Genomic DNA, 14,957 nt, shown 5'->3' on the forward strand with positions numbered 1-14,957 from the left:
GGGTTGGAGACGGAGATAGCAGGGTAAACAACAGAGTGAATGTGGAAGACAGAAACAGGAGGGAGAAAGAAAGATGGAGGGATGGCGACACATAAAGGGAAAAGGAGGAGGAGAGGAGGCAACAGACAGAGTGAGAATGAGAGAGAAGCAGATGAGAGGGGTAAATGGGGGAAGAGGCAGAGGAGGGAGGGGAGGAGATGGGCAAAGGGGTGAGGGCAGAGGATGAGATGGGCCGATGGGGAGGGGGGGGGGGGGTACATGTAGAAGAAGGAGAGGGGGAGGAAGAGATGAGGGAGAGAAGGAAATGAAGAGTAGGAGATGAGAGGATGGGATAGAAGGAGAGATGGACAGAGAAGGGGAGTCAGGCAGAGATGGGTGGGGGAGGAGAAGTGTATGGGTAGAAGGAGAGATGGGCAGAGATGGGTGGGGGAGGGTAAGTCTATGGGTAGAAGGAGAGATGGGCAGAGATGGGTGGGGGGGGGTAAGTCTATGGGTAGGAGAGATGGGTGGGGGAGGGTAAGTCTATGGGTAGAAGGAGAGATGGGCAGAGATGGGTGGGGGGGGGGTAAGTCTATGGGTAGGAGAGATGGGCAGAGATGGGTGGGGGGAGGGTAAGTCGATGGGTAGGAGAGATGGGCAGAGATGTGTGGGGGAGGGGAAGTTTATGGGTAGAAGGAGAGATGGGCAGAGATGGGTGGGGGAGGGGTAGTCTGGGAAGCCGGGTGTCCCCTGGGAGATGACTTGAATGAAAGGCTGCCTTCTCCTGCGGGTGCTCAGCAGGAAATCTGATCTCACAAGCTTAGTGCCTCGGCTGCCTCAATCCCCCGGCTTGCCTCTCTACACACCAGTAATCTCCTGATAGGAGGGGGAGGGGAGCCGAGAAAAGGGGTCTAGACACAAGCGCAAATCAGCGAGCGGATCGGATAAGACGAGATTTCCTGACTGATCTCTGGGGATCGCCGTCTATAATAATCCCCACCTGATGTGTATTTCTAATGAAGCGCTGTGTACGGGGATCCCGCTGATTACAATGGGGAATGCTCCTGTGGGCAGACAAAGGGCAGCGGGGGGTGGGGGGTGTCTCTAATTCTGGTGCTAATTAACCCTTTGGCCGCCCCGGAGCCCGCACAGAGAGGAGAGCTCTGCGGAGCAGTGCTGAGTGTCGGTGTACAGAGCCCGGCTCAGTCCTGTCCTTCCTATATCTATAGACTCTCATATAGTCATTCTGTGTAGCCTCTTCCTAGTGCTCTGATTATAAACTTACTTTGTAACGTTCCCCTCACATTCCGTGTCACACATTGCACGGAGCCTGCCTTCTGACCTCCTGAGAGGAGGCGGAGTCAGTACAGGAAATCACTGCTTGCAGGCAGCAGCGTACTACGGGATATGTAGTCCTTGGGAATTGAAAGTAAACAGCAGAGGAGAAGCTGCAAAGCATGTTGGGAATTCAGGAAGTGGTGGAAAGAAATGGGCAGCAGACAGGCAGAACTCACAACATGAAAAGAGAATTTTCAACAACTTGACCTCCGGAAGGTTTACTCCCCTTCAAGGCTCTGTCCAGGCCATTTTTTTGCCACTGCGCTACTTTAACCTCTTTCTGTCCATGCTATAGCCAAAGGATGGCCACAGCGCAGACCTGAGTTTCTGGGAGGCCGTCATGACGGCCTCTCCTTTGCATGCGCACGCTGTGATCACCAAATCACAGATCTGAGTAAGTATCAGCCAATGACAGCTAATCACATGATCTAAACAAAAGCTTGGTAATCAGTTTTTTTTTCTCCTCACAAAAAAAAAGCCCTTCACCGGCTTATCTGCAAGGGACATCAGTCCCGAAGAGGCAATTCTGCCTCATCTGTGCCACCTGTCATTGTCACCTGCCAGTGCCACCTATCAATGCCCACAAGTGGTGCCAATCAGTGCTTGCCTATCAGTGCCCATTATTGCCACCCATCAGTGCCGCCTCATCAGCTTACATCAATGAAAGAGGAAAAATTACCTGTTTGCTAAATTTTATAACAAAATAAAATAAAAAAAAAATAAAAAATTCTGTATTTTTAATTTTTTTGTAACATAAAATAAAAACTGCAGAGGGGATCAAATACCACCAAAAGAAAGGTCTATTTGTGGGAAAGAAATTATAAAAATGTAATCTGGGTACAGTGTTGTATGTTGCATCAGCGCCGAAAGCTGAAAACTGGTCTGGGCAGGAGGGGGGTTTAAGTGGCCAGTAAGCAAGTGGTTAATTGCGCAGTCATGCAGCACTGTACTAAATTCAAGTTATGTGATTTTTATTTCAAACAAATAGGGCTTTCTTTTGGTGGTACTTGCTCGCCACTGTTTTTTTTTTTTTTTTTTGTGCGCTATAAATGAAAAAAGACCAGCAATTCTGAAAAAAAAAAAAGAAATTAACTTTCTGCTTTAAAACATCAAATAAAGTGTAAAAATCAAATTTCTTCATAAATGTAGGGCAATATGTATTCTGCTACATGTCTTTGATAACAAAAATCCCAATCCTGTATATTGACTGGTTTGTGCAAAAGTTAGGCCCCTTTCACACTGGCGTGGTGCGGGTGCTGGCGGTAAAACCACGCTATTTTTATCGTCGGTATTCGGCCGTTAGCGGGGGTGGATTTACCCCCCTGCTAGCGGCCGAGAAAGGGTTAATACCGCGGCGCTTTGCCGGCGGTATAGCCACACTGCCCCATTCATTTCAATGGGCTGGATAGGTGTACACACCACTCCTTCACCGCTCCAAAAAAAAAATGCCGCTAGCAGGACTTTTCTTTACCGTCCTGCCAGTGCGCCGCTCCAGTGTGAGGAACGGCTCTTTCAGGGAGCTTTGCAGATGCTATTTTTAGCGCTGTAGCGCCTGTAAAGCAGCCCAGTGTGAAAGGGGTCTTATAGCATCTACAAACTATGGTACCTCTACTGGATTATTATATATTTATTATAGGGCTGTGGAAATTAAAAATGAATTCCTCAATTAATCGGTAATTTTTTTTTTGATCGATCAAAATTCTTTTGACCAGTACTCACCTCTCCGCCAGCTTCCGGGTCTTCGGGGAGTTCTGTCAGAGATCCGGTGACGTCATGGACATCGACGTCACCGGACTCCTCCCCCTTCCCCAAGTGCCTCCGTCTGCTAACGAAGGAGGGAGGAGTCCAGTGACGTTGAAGTTCTGATTGAATGTAACGTGTACGGGGGAGGAGCTACGCATGACGTCACCCGCTGCTGCCCTATGGAACTAACACGATTGTTGGCTTTACATGCAGTGTTTTTATCATCTTTATGTGAGTAGTTTGTGTTTGAACACAAAAATTAAATCTTATACTTAAGCGGTGAGCACTTAGATCTTTTCTTTCTACCCATGACCTGGAGTCCTTGCTGAGCTCTAAGGAGGCGTGAAAGAAGTTTATGGTCTGTGTTAACCCTTTTGATACCCACTTGTATGTCCACCTGTTTGCACAGGGGTCCATGCCATACGCTGAGAGTGATTAGTTAGACCGGAGGAGGAGGGATTGTCACGCTACTGTGGAAAAAAAAAATTACGTCAGTGCTACAGTTTGAATTTAAAACATATTTGTGTGAACTGTGAAGTTAAGTCATGGATTGTGGAAACTAACTAGTGTCAGGTGATTGTATATAGTGTATACCACATTTACCACTGACTAATGCAGAGTTGCAGTGCAAGGAGATCACCTAAAAGTAGTTGGATCTGTATGTGCATTATAATTAATCGAAATTAGACGATTTAATCTATTTAAAAAAAAAAAATTGATTAATCGAACACGAAAATTTTAATCAGTAACAGCCCTAATTTTTTATAGTATTTGCAGTGATCAGTGACTTATAGCGGGACTGCTATATTACAATGGACATTCTGACACTGTGGGAATCAGTGACACTTAGGGCTGGTTCACGCCACAAAAAAGCACTTCAGATATTTTCCGGATACGTTTCTGCATGCACATTTTTAGCGCGGTTTAGTGCATTTTTCATGCGGTTCCAGGTGCTTTTTTTACTGTTTTTTTTCTCATTATACTAGGGTCTAGTGCCTTTTTGATGTGTTTTACTGCGTTCCAGTGCAGGAAAAATGCAGCATGTTCTACTTTATTTTCTGGAACTGGAAAGCCATGAAACTGACTGCACTGGTGTGATAAATGCCATTGGAAACCATATAACCTACTTTCCATGTGTTTTTGATGCAGGAAATAATGCACTGGGCTGCATGTGGTGTGAACTAGCCCTTAGCCTTCGTTCACATTGGTACAATTTGACGAATTGCCAGAAATGGAACCGCCCTAATCGTTGCGACGCTGCATTTGCTTTGCCGCACCAATTTCAAAAAGTAGTTTCTGTATTACTTTTTGCGATTTTGGGCTGCGATTTACATTGACAGAAACCTGCACATATCCGAAATTGCAGTCTCAATCTGGACTGACATGCAGGAGTGAAATCGTTTGAGTTCAGCTGAACTCACACGGCTTCATTCCCACAGCTCAGTGTGAACCTGGGCTTAGGGTCCTTTCACACTGAACGCAGTTGGCTGCATTTTGAACTGCACTCCACCTGCATAGACAGCCCAAAATCAAGGTAATTCTATGGGCACAGTTCACATCATTCCAGTGTAGTTCAGTGAAGTTAAAAGAAAAAAGTAGAGAATGCTGATTTTTTTATGAACGGCAAATGCAGGTGTCCTTTTAAAGCGGAGTTCCACCCAGAAATGGAACTTCGGCTCATTTGTCTACTTAAGCCAAAAAAGCCAAACCCAAAAATGTATAGAAAAATGCACTGCAAACACAGTGCTAAACGCAGCAAAAAAAAAAAACATGCAAAGTAGAGCATGCTGCATTTTTCCAAACCGCAAATGCAGGTAATGCGCTACAAATACGCTTCAAATGCACTGCACCGCACCCGTTTAAGCCAAGAAAGCAAAGCCCAAAAAATCTACAGGAAAATGCACTGGAAACACAGCACAAAACACATGCAAAGAGCATTCAAGTGCAGGTCAAACACACTTAAAATGCATGTAAACATGCGGTCAAAAACATGCAGTTATGTGCAGTTTCTGGTGTGAATGGGCCCTAATACAGTGATCAGTGCTAAAAATATACACTATCACTGTACTTATGACACTGGCTGGGAAGGGGTTTAATGAGTGCATAAACAGTGCTTGGTGCATTCTCTGAGCTGTTTTTACTAAGGACAAAGACTTGGGGGGGGGGGGGGGGTGCACACTAAAAATTCATTGCATTAAAGATGGTGCAGCTATAAGACCATACAAACAGAAAAAAAAAGATTACAGCGCACACATACAAAAATGACATTTAAATCCCACAAGGCTATTTAAACCACCTGAACATATTCAGCAAATAAGCAATGGGGTACTTTGATGCAGTAGTGGGCCCGCGCACTATATGGCCATATGGTGTGACCAAATCCCCATATTTTGTGCTTATTTGCTGAATATGTTCAGGTGTTTTAAATAACCTTGCAGGATTTAAATGTCATTTTTGTATGTGTGCGCTGTAATCTTTTTTGTTCTGGTTTTTGCGAAGGTATCTTTCATACAGGCTGTCCAATAAGGTCTGCCTGTCAGTTTTTCAGGTGGACCTGATCAGTCCCTCCATTTATGCCTATGGAGTAGGGGTTGTCAGCGGTGACATGTCCCTTAACATCCGCCGCTATCTGATCCTGCCAGCAAAATCCAGACGGTTGGTGGTCCTATTTTCCATCCGTCTGTTTCGGATGAAAAGGCACAGGCGGTCCGTTTTCACTCAATTTCCCCATAGAAGAGAGTGAGACTTTGGGGGTTATTTATGAAAGGGAAATCCACTTTGCACTACAAGCGCACTTGGAAGTGCAGTCGCTTTAAATCTGAGGGGTAGATCTGAAATGAGGGGCAGCTCTGCTGATTTTATCATCCAATCATGTGCAAGCTAAAATGCTGCCCCCCTTGGATTTACAGGGACTGCACTTCCAAGTGCACTTGCAGTGCAAAGTGGATTTGCCTTTAGTAAATAAACGCCTCTGTCCGTCTCCAATGTGCACAGGGAGCGGAGACAGACCTGTCATCTGTCTGCTCAGCGGGGATCAGCAAGCGGATCCCGCAAAACGGCAGCATTTTGCGGGATCTAAGGGACCTAAGGGGTTTGCCAAATTTTATCCCCTGCTTTGCAGGGAAGCAAAACCGGCACTTCCCCACTTACAGGACAGAGCTCTGTATTGTTTACATTCACAGATCTCTGTCCTGTCATCTTCTTCATTGATCAGCAGGTGCAATCGGTCAATCATTGGCCAGGACCAATGCATGCCCTCCTACCCAGAAGTGCTGGATCACGCACTAAATACACTATCCAATGCAGGAGAGCCACTCTGCCACCATACTCCTACGTGGGGCGGCTGGCAAGCAGTTAAGCTTATATTGGATTGTCCAATATAACTATTGTTTATATTGCTATTACAATGCGGATCTTCTAGAAGAAAGTGTATGCTGTGACCAGAGATTTCCTTTATCATGTGTCATTGCATATATGTCTACAAGGCCGACCACAACTGTGAGGAGGTGACCTGTGTGTATTGTGGTGTGCTCAGGGGTAGATTTATTATCCCACACTCACACCTCAGCAGCGCATGTTCCTAGAGATTTTCATATTTTTTTTATTTTATTTTTTAAGCATGTCTTTAACCACTTAAGGCCCGTAAGATTTTCCCCCTTAATGACCAGGCCATTTTTTGCAATATGGCACTGCGTCGCTCTAACTGACAATTGCGCGGTTGTGCGACGATGTACCCAAACAAAATCTATGTCCTTTTTCTCCCACAAATAGAGCTTTCTTTTGGTGGTATTTGATCACCTCTGCGATTTTTATTTTTTGCGATATATAAAACAAAAAATGAGCGACAATTTTGAAAAATATATATATATATTTTTTTTTTTTACTTTTTGCTATAATATCCCAAAAAAAAAAAAAAAAAGAATTTCTTCATCATTTTAGGTCAATATGTATTCTTCTACATTAATTTTGTAAAAAAATAAAAAAAAATCGAAATAAGCGTATATTGATTGGTTTGCGCAAAATGATAGATTCTATTTTTATTATTTCTTTATTTTTTTACTAGTAATAGTGGCACTTTTTTCTGCTGTAAATGCAGGCACGGCGGCCCAAGCGTAAGGTTGATCTTTACTCAAAAGTCAAAGGACTGCTCCTCCTCCACCCCGTCCCACCCGCCTCTTCCAGTGTTTTTGGTTTAATTACGGGTATCTGCTCTCACTTCCTCAATTCATGCCTAGTCAGAAACAACGTTTGTTTGGTTCACGCCCTGCCTTTCTGCCACCTTCTGGGAAACATCACACATCCTAGGAGGCTGCAGGACCAGTCCCATAAAGCGGCTACGCCTCCCGCATTCGCAGCCGGAAACAAGCTGTTAGACTACAGGAAATCACAGCCGATTGCTATAACCAAGGTGGCTGCACTAGAGAGCAGAAGCCCAGCAAAGAATCGACTGTGAGGAGGACAGTGATGGACTCCATGGACTGGTAATTGTTTTTTTCATTTCTGTCTGCTATTTCATTCTTCTGCTATCAGTATAAATCACTTCTGACACCAAGAGAACAAAGGTGACAGCGGAGGGATTTCTAGCACAGAGCCTGTGATTAACCGCCTCAGCTCTGTTCCTTTGTGCTGTGTGGAGGGGGTGTATCACCCATTCAGCTCTCAGAGCTCTCCTCACTGAGCTGTGCAGAGTGTAATTTCAGCTCTCTGCCCCCTTTTTTCTGACCGCTCAGACAAGCCTTGCAAATTGTGTACTTTGAACAGATGTAGAGAGAACTGCAGATAAATATGTACAACTTATGCAGGAGGATTTGTTTCATCTCTGTGTATCACCTGGGGATAGTCACTTAACTGGGTATAAGTAACAGTTTAGAACCACTTTAACCACTTGCTGACCAGCCGCCGTCATTATACGACAGCGGGTCGACTTGTTCCTGTGAATCGCCATAGCTGTACGGCGGTCCCTTTAACAGATACAGCAGGCACGCCCGTGGCGTGAGGGCCGCGATGTCCGCAAGCCACCAGCATAGGGTTGCCACCCCATCCCTTTCAAACCAAACACATAATAATTGCACAGGTTCTCTGGCTGATTAAGGTGGTAATTAAACTCACTTAGTGCCTTATCTGTATAACATTAGCCTCAGAACCTGTGTAATTCATATATGTTCAGTTTTAAAGGGATGAGGTGGCAACCCTACAACCGCAATCGCTCCACAGAGAGCCAGAACGAGTATCTGTCAATTTAAAAAAACAGATCCCCGTTCTGACAGGGAGATCACAGTGATCGTCTGTTCCTAGTGATTAGTACAACACCTCCCAGGGAACACATTTAACCCCTTGATCGCCCCCCTAGTGTTAACCCTTTTTCTGCCAGTGACATTTATACAGTAATCAGTGCATTTTTATAGCACTAATCACTGTATAAATGTCAATGGTCCCCAAAAAGTGTCAAAGGTGCAATCTTTCCACTGCAATGTCGCAGTCCCACTAAAAATCGATGATCCATTACTAGTAAAAAAAATAATAATAATAATAAAAATGCCATAAATCTATCCCCTATTTTGTAGACGTTATAACTTTTGCACCAACCAATCGATATACGCTTATTGCAATTTTTTAATTATTTTTATTTTTTTTTACCAAAAAATAATAATAAAAAAAAAACTGCAGAGGTGATCAAATACCACCAAAAGAAAGCTCTATTTGTGGGGGGAAAAAAGGACATTCATTTTGTTTGGGTACAACTGCGTAGTTGTCAGTTAAAGCAACGCAGTGCCGTATTGAAAAAAATGGCCTGGTCATTAAAGGGGCAAATCTTCCGGTCCTCAAGTGGTTAAGCAATAAACTGTCCTATCTATGGCCAATGATCAGGCAGCACAGTGGCTTAGTGGTTCCGTCTTGCAGAATTGGGTCCATGGAGTTTATATGTTCTCCCTGTGCATGTGTGGGCATCCTCCCACACTTCCAGCGTATTCAAGGTTTATTGGCACCTGTCTAAATTGCCCCCTACTATCTGTATATATGCATTTGAGTTAGGGACCTTACATTCTGAGCTACTTGAGAATGGGCACTGATGCAAATGTACAGTATGCAAAGTGCTGCATAAATTGTCAGCACTAAAAAAAAATCTGTAATAATAAAATTTGAAAAAAAAATAAAAAATACCAAAGGCTACTAGTTGATGTTTGAATGATCATCCTAATGATGTACCTGACTTAACACAGATCACAGGGATTCCATTGTCTGGTAGTACTTCTTATAGATCAACATAATTGAGGTATATAGTTGGATTTTTTTTCAGCATTTTGCATCAGGTAAAGAAATCAATTTGCAGGTTTTTTTTTTTTTTGTTTTTTTTATATATAAATGATTGTTATTGGTTTTTAAAACAATAAAATATAGATGTTGAGTACATATGGAGCACAGACAACTGGAGAAAAGGAGAAATAACTGGTTTTGATTGTCTGCTAATAAATGCACACCTATTTTTTTTTCAGCTTGAGTGCTCAATTAATTCATATATAATAACAATTTTATTAAATACATAATTCGTACATTGTCTGTGTACAGGGAAATTCACTGCAATACATGTTTCTTTATGTATTGCAGTGAATACGCTGTACATAGACAATTTCAAATCTCCTGAAGAAGCTAATTATCATAGCGAAACATGTTGAGAAATACGTTTTTGTACAGCAGATATATTGATATTTTGGTCTGATCATTACTTATTCTTTTATCTAGAAGATCCTTATCTTTTTTTAACATATGTATTTAATACAATTTGTCATTTTTTTTTTATAATATATGAAATACATATTTATTTCTTTAGTCCCCTTTTCAATTTTTCAAATGTCTTTGATTATTTGGGATGTGGTGCCTTGCTCCACCTATACTTGGCTGACTTTTTCAATTTCTGTATTGCTCAAGTAATTGTATAGAATACATGTACGTTTTCTTTACCTCAAATCTTCATTTTGTTATATGATACACTCGTATCTTTATTTTGTGAATCTTTCCAGCAGATAGGCGTTACCGTCTCTTTCAAATAAAATAAGTCTGGTGGAAACTGTCTAAAGTCTAGTACACACAATCAGAAAATCATATGAAAAATACCTCATTCGGAGCGATCGTCTGATAATCTGATCGTTAGTACACAGCTTTCGAGAGTCGATCACGAGAGTTCATCTAAAATTATCCAAAGGGACACACTTGAATTTTTTTCTCGTACGATATCAGATCATAGGATTTTCATTTAATTAGTACAGTTTTCGAACAAAAATACAATACAAAACATTACATCTCTTCTGAAGGTGTACTCTGTGGTACGAGAATTTTCATAATCTGCGTAGCCTCTTCATTTTCGATATAGAGACTAGCATGCAAAAAAAAAGAACGGACAATCATTTGTCCAATAATCTCATTGTGTGTTTACCAGGCTTTACACCCCACACAGCTTTACTCAGAAGAAAAAGTGTCTAGACAGGTTAGAAAACATTAAGTCGCTGTATATAGGCCAGCATCAAGTCGCTGTATATAGGCCAGCATTGAGACAAATATAAGCAGGCTCGATTTCGGAACTGAGTGGTTCGGATTAGGGCTGAAGTTGGGCCACATGACATCGGGGAAAAGATGGTGTGCTTTTATACCCGATTGTTCTATCGTGTATATGGTCACATCACAGTGGCAAAACCTTAACCGACCTAAGAATTATTTTAGGGATTGTGCACATACGTAAACAATTTGCTGTGTTTAGATCCATAATTCATAGGGATGTGAACGCAACAGTATTGTACGCTATGGGCACTCTGGTCCATAGCATTTGGTTGTGTTAACCAAAACAAGAAAAAAAATGACATTAACGGTCTTGTGTTTGGATTGTAGCAGGAAGTGGCACTCCAGTTCAGTAATAAAAGTCTTGTATACTTTATTGAATGTAGTAACAAAAAGACACGAACACAGCTACATCAGTGAAAAAGTTGACACGTTTCATGTTCTTAGCGCTTAGTCATAACAGTCATATGACTAAGCGCTAAGAGCGTGAAACACGTGTTAGGGCTTATTTATACCTGCTTCGGCTTCAACACACATTAACGGCTAGTTTACACTTGCTTCAAAACAAGGCTTCGAACAGGCTTTGTTAAAGCTCTTTGAACACCAGTCAAAGCTCCTGTCCAGGGGCGGAGTGAGGCCATTAGAGGACCGGACCCGGCCCCATGAAAGGCCACTTGAAGCAGCAGTATTATTATTGGCAATGACATTATTACAGCCAACAGCGCATTGCTCTCCGCCAGCCCCTCCTACTCTCCCATTCATCCCAGGTGCTTATACTGTATACATTGTGATATCACCTGGGATTGGACGAGAAGAGAGGAGGGGGCGGCGGGGAGCAGTATTAGCGGTATTATTAGAGGCAATGGGTGAGTGAAGCTGAGACACCAGTGCTGTCATCAGAGGAAGGGGGGTCGAGTACAGATGTATGGGGCCCCAAAATGATGGCCCATGATACTCTCCTGGTCCCCCCCCCCCCACAGTGTCCTCTCTGTGTGCTCTCCCTCTAGTGTCCCCCTGTGTGCTCTCCCTCTAGTGTCCCCCTGTGTGCTCTACCTCCAGTGTCCCCCTGTGTGCTCTCCCTCCAGTGTCCCCCTGTGTGCTCTCCCTCCAGTGTCCCCCTGTGTGCTCTCCCTCCAGTGTCCCCCCTGTGTGCTCTCCCTCCAGTGTCCCCTCTGTGTGCTCTCCCTCCAGTGTCCCCTCTGTGTGCTCTCCCTCCAGTGTCCCCTCTGTGTGCTCTCCCTCCAGTGTCCCCTCTGTGTGCTCTCCCTCCAGTGTCCCCTCTGTGTGCTCTCCCTCCAGTGTCCCCTCTGTGTGCTCTCCCTCCAGTGTCCCCCTTTGTGCTCCCCTCTGCTTTCCCCCCGTGTGCTCTCCCTCCAGTGTCTCCCCATGTGCTGTGTCTCCCCGTGTGCTCTCCCTCCAGTGTCTCCCCGTGTGCTCTCCCTCCAGTGTCTCCCCGTGTGCTCTCCCTCCAGTGTCTCCCCGTGTGCTCTCCCTCCAGTGTCTCCCCGTGTGCTCTCCCTCCAGTGTCTCCCCGTGTGCTCTCCTTCCAGTGTCTCCCCGTGTGCTCTCCCTCCAGTGTCTCCCCGTGTGCTCTCCCTCCAGTGTCTCCCCGTGTGCTCTCCTTCCAGTGTCTCCCCGTGTGCTCTCCTTCCAGTGTCTCCCCGTGTGCTCTCCCTCCAGTGTCTCCCCGTGTGCTCTCCCTCCAGTGTCTCCCCGTGTGCTCTCCCTCCAGTGTCTCCCCGTGTGCTCTCCCTCCAGTGTCTCCCCGTGTGCTCTCCCTCCAGTGTCTCCCCGTGTGCTCTCCTTCCAGTGTCTCCCCGTGTGCTCTCCCTCCAGTGTCTCCCCGTGTGCTCTCCCTCCCCAGTGTCTCCCCTTGTGCTCTCCCTCCCCAGTGTCCCCCCATTGTGCTCTCCCTCCCCAGTGTCCCCCCATTGTGCTCTCCCTCTCTAGTGTCCCCCATTGTGCTCTCCCCCTCCCCCCAGTGTCCCCCTGTGTGCTCTCCCCCAGCCAGTGTCAGCCTGTGTGCTTCCCCCTGTGTGTCTCCCTGTGCAGGTGTGGCTTGAGTGTGGGTGGGGACACGGTAGGCCCCATGATCTTCTATTGCCCAGATGCCCCATGAGTTGTCAGTCCGCCCCTGCTCCTGTCACTAAATAAAATGATTATCTTACAGTCTTGTTTACACCTTTCTTTTGCTTTACATTGCTTCAAAATTATACCCCATATAGCTTTAGTGGTGCTTCAAAGCGTAAAGCCCCTTCAAAGCCTAATCAAAGCCCCAAAAAGCCTCATCAAAGCTCCACCAAAGGCTCATCAAAGCTCCACCAAAGGCTCATCAAAGCTCCACCAAAGGCTCATCAAAGCTCCACCAAAGGCTCATCAAAGCTCCATCAAAGGCTCATCAAAGCCCCTTCGAAGCTTCACCAAAGCCTCATTGAAGCACCAAGCAAAAGCAAGGTGTAAACAGGACTGTAAGTTAACCATTTCATTAAGTGACAGGAGCTATGACTGGTGTTCAGAGAGCTTTAACAAAGCCTGTCCGAAGCCTTGTTTTGAAGCAAGTGTAAACTAGCCCTTAGTGTCTTTTTGTTACTACATTCAATAAAGTATACAAGACTTTTATTGCTGAACTGGAGTGACGCTTCCTCTCTTCTATCCCTTTACACACAAACAACATTTTACGCAAGATCTTATGTAAAAGAAAGAAAAACCTGCAAGCAAAAGCCCTTAGTAGAAGAGGCAAGCATTGATATTTTGCCAATTTGTTCATAAAAATATAAATCCCCACATTTTCACTTAGTTATATTACTGCTTGGGGCAATTTCTCCAATCCATCAAAATTCAATCTGTAAATAGATTTTGGCAATTTAGTATTCCGCCTTTTTTTGCCAACAGTTTTTCAATTAAGGTTTTGTGTAGGGGGGATGTTGTCATTCACTGTCTTTTGCATTCGAATGCAGCGCTGCTCAAATGCATGCGTTCAAAGGTAACCCTTGTGTGTGTTGGCCTGCTTTGCCTGCAATGTGAATGCATCTCAATAGTACATGCTGTGTCCAGAGTAACACAAAGCAGGTCAAATGCATCCTTTAGAACTGTCACGCACGCTACATAAGGAAATAGGAATCTGCTGGTGTGTTTGATGTGTGCTTCAAACGTGTAACATTGCAAGAAAACAACTGTGGTCTATACAAGCCCTAAAGCTCTCTACTTTCCAATCACTGCACTTTGCCTACACATCTTTTCTTGGAAATCTTTCTTAAGCCAGCCATAGATGGTTTGAATCTTGGCCAGTTCATTAAACCATGGGCAGGCTGAATGTAATGTACCCAAGATGATTAATCGATCGACTTGGGTACAACCAGCACGTTGGATTTTCAGCAGAGGCGGCTCTAGACTTTGTGAGGCCTTAGGCAAAACTTAGACATGAGGCCCCATTCACGCCCATAATGGGAAAAATATTATAAAAATGATAAAAATGAACTGTATAAATGTGCATATATTAACTTAAATCCTATGAACTATGAATTTACAGTTTCTATAAATTTCTCTAACCAATTATTCTAATGATACAGGAGACAGTCAGAGACTGTGCAGACAATGCTCCAGGAGATGGTCAGAGACTGTGCGGACAATGCTCCAGGAGATGGTCAGAGACTGTGCGGACAATGCTCCAGGAGATGGTCAGAGACTGTGCGGACAATGCTCCAGGAGACGGTCAGAGACTGTGCGGACAATGATACAGGAGACGGTCAGAGACTGTGCGGACAATGATACAGGGGATGGTCAGACTGTCTGGCCATGATACAGGAGATGGTCAAAGACTGTGCAGACAATGATACAGGAAATGGTCAGAGATTGTGTGGACAATGATACAGGAGACGGTCAGAGACTGTGCAGCCATGATAACAACAGAATGAGCATAATTGATAACTTAACAGTCTAATGCTTCTTCATCGTCAGCAGGTTTATGGAGAGGGTAACACTGCTGTATTACTTAACTGTAATAGAGAAGGTGGTACTGGTAAACCATTCTGGGTGTACTGTCTGGCAGAGGAATATGAATGACAAAAATATCTGCACAGAATTATAAATCTTTTGGTAGAGTAAACATTTCACATATGTGTGTGAATAGATGTTTGCCTGGCGTTAATTTTGAAAGCAGAATGAGCAAGATAAGCAGCAAGATAAATAATTAAAATAAAAAATAAAATAAGCCCTCCAGTTTGAACGACAGCCTGTCTCATTAAATGGCATTCAACTGAAATGTACATGCCCTCAGCCTGTCATTCAACAAGTGGTGGCTGGTGCTCAAAATTTTTGGGGGGGTGCAAGCAAACTGTGCCATCAAT

At 44.2% G+C, this 14,957-nt stretch overlaps 1 protein-coding gene across 3 annotated transcripts in view; it reads right to left on the reverse strand.

Moving 5' to 3' along the window:
* BCOR (BCL6 corepressor) overlaps window positions 1-14,957 on the reverse strand; it is a 342,611-nt gene that overhangs the window by 257,226 nt on the left and 70,428 nt on the right. For 2 of the 3 annotated variants that reach the window (XM_077480871.1, XM_077480872.1), the window contains exon 2: window positions 10,174-10,245. The exons of the other annotated variant lie outside the window; for it this stretch is intronic. The gene's annotated coding sequence lies outside the window, so the exon portion shown is untranslated. The remainder of the gene's footprint in view (window positions 1-10,173; window positions 10,246-14,957) is intronic. 3 annotated transcript variants of the gene reach the window in all.

This window comes from Lithobates pipiens, unplaced genomic scaffold, assembly GCF_037356315.1.
Source record: "Lithobates pipiens isolate NorthernLeopardFrog02 unplaced genomic scaffold, aLitPip1_a1.2 Scaffold_16, whole genome shotgun sequence".
Classification (NCBI taxonomy): domain Eukaryota; kingdom Metazoa; phylum Chordata; class Amphibia; order Anura; family Ranidae; genus Lithobates; species Lithobates pipiens.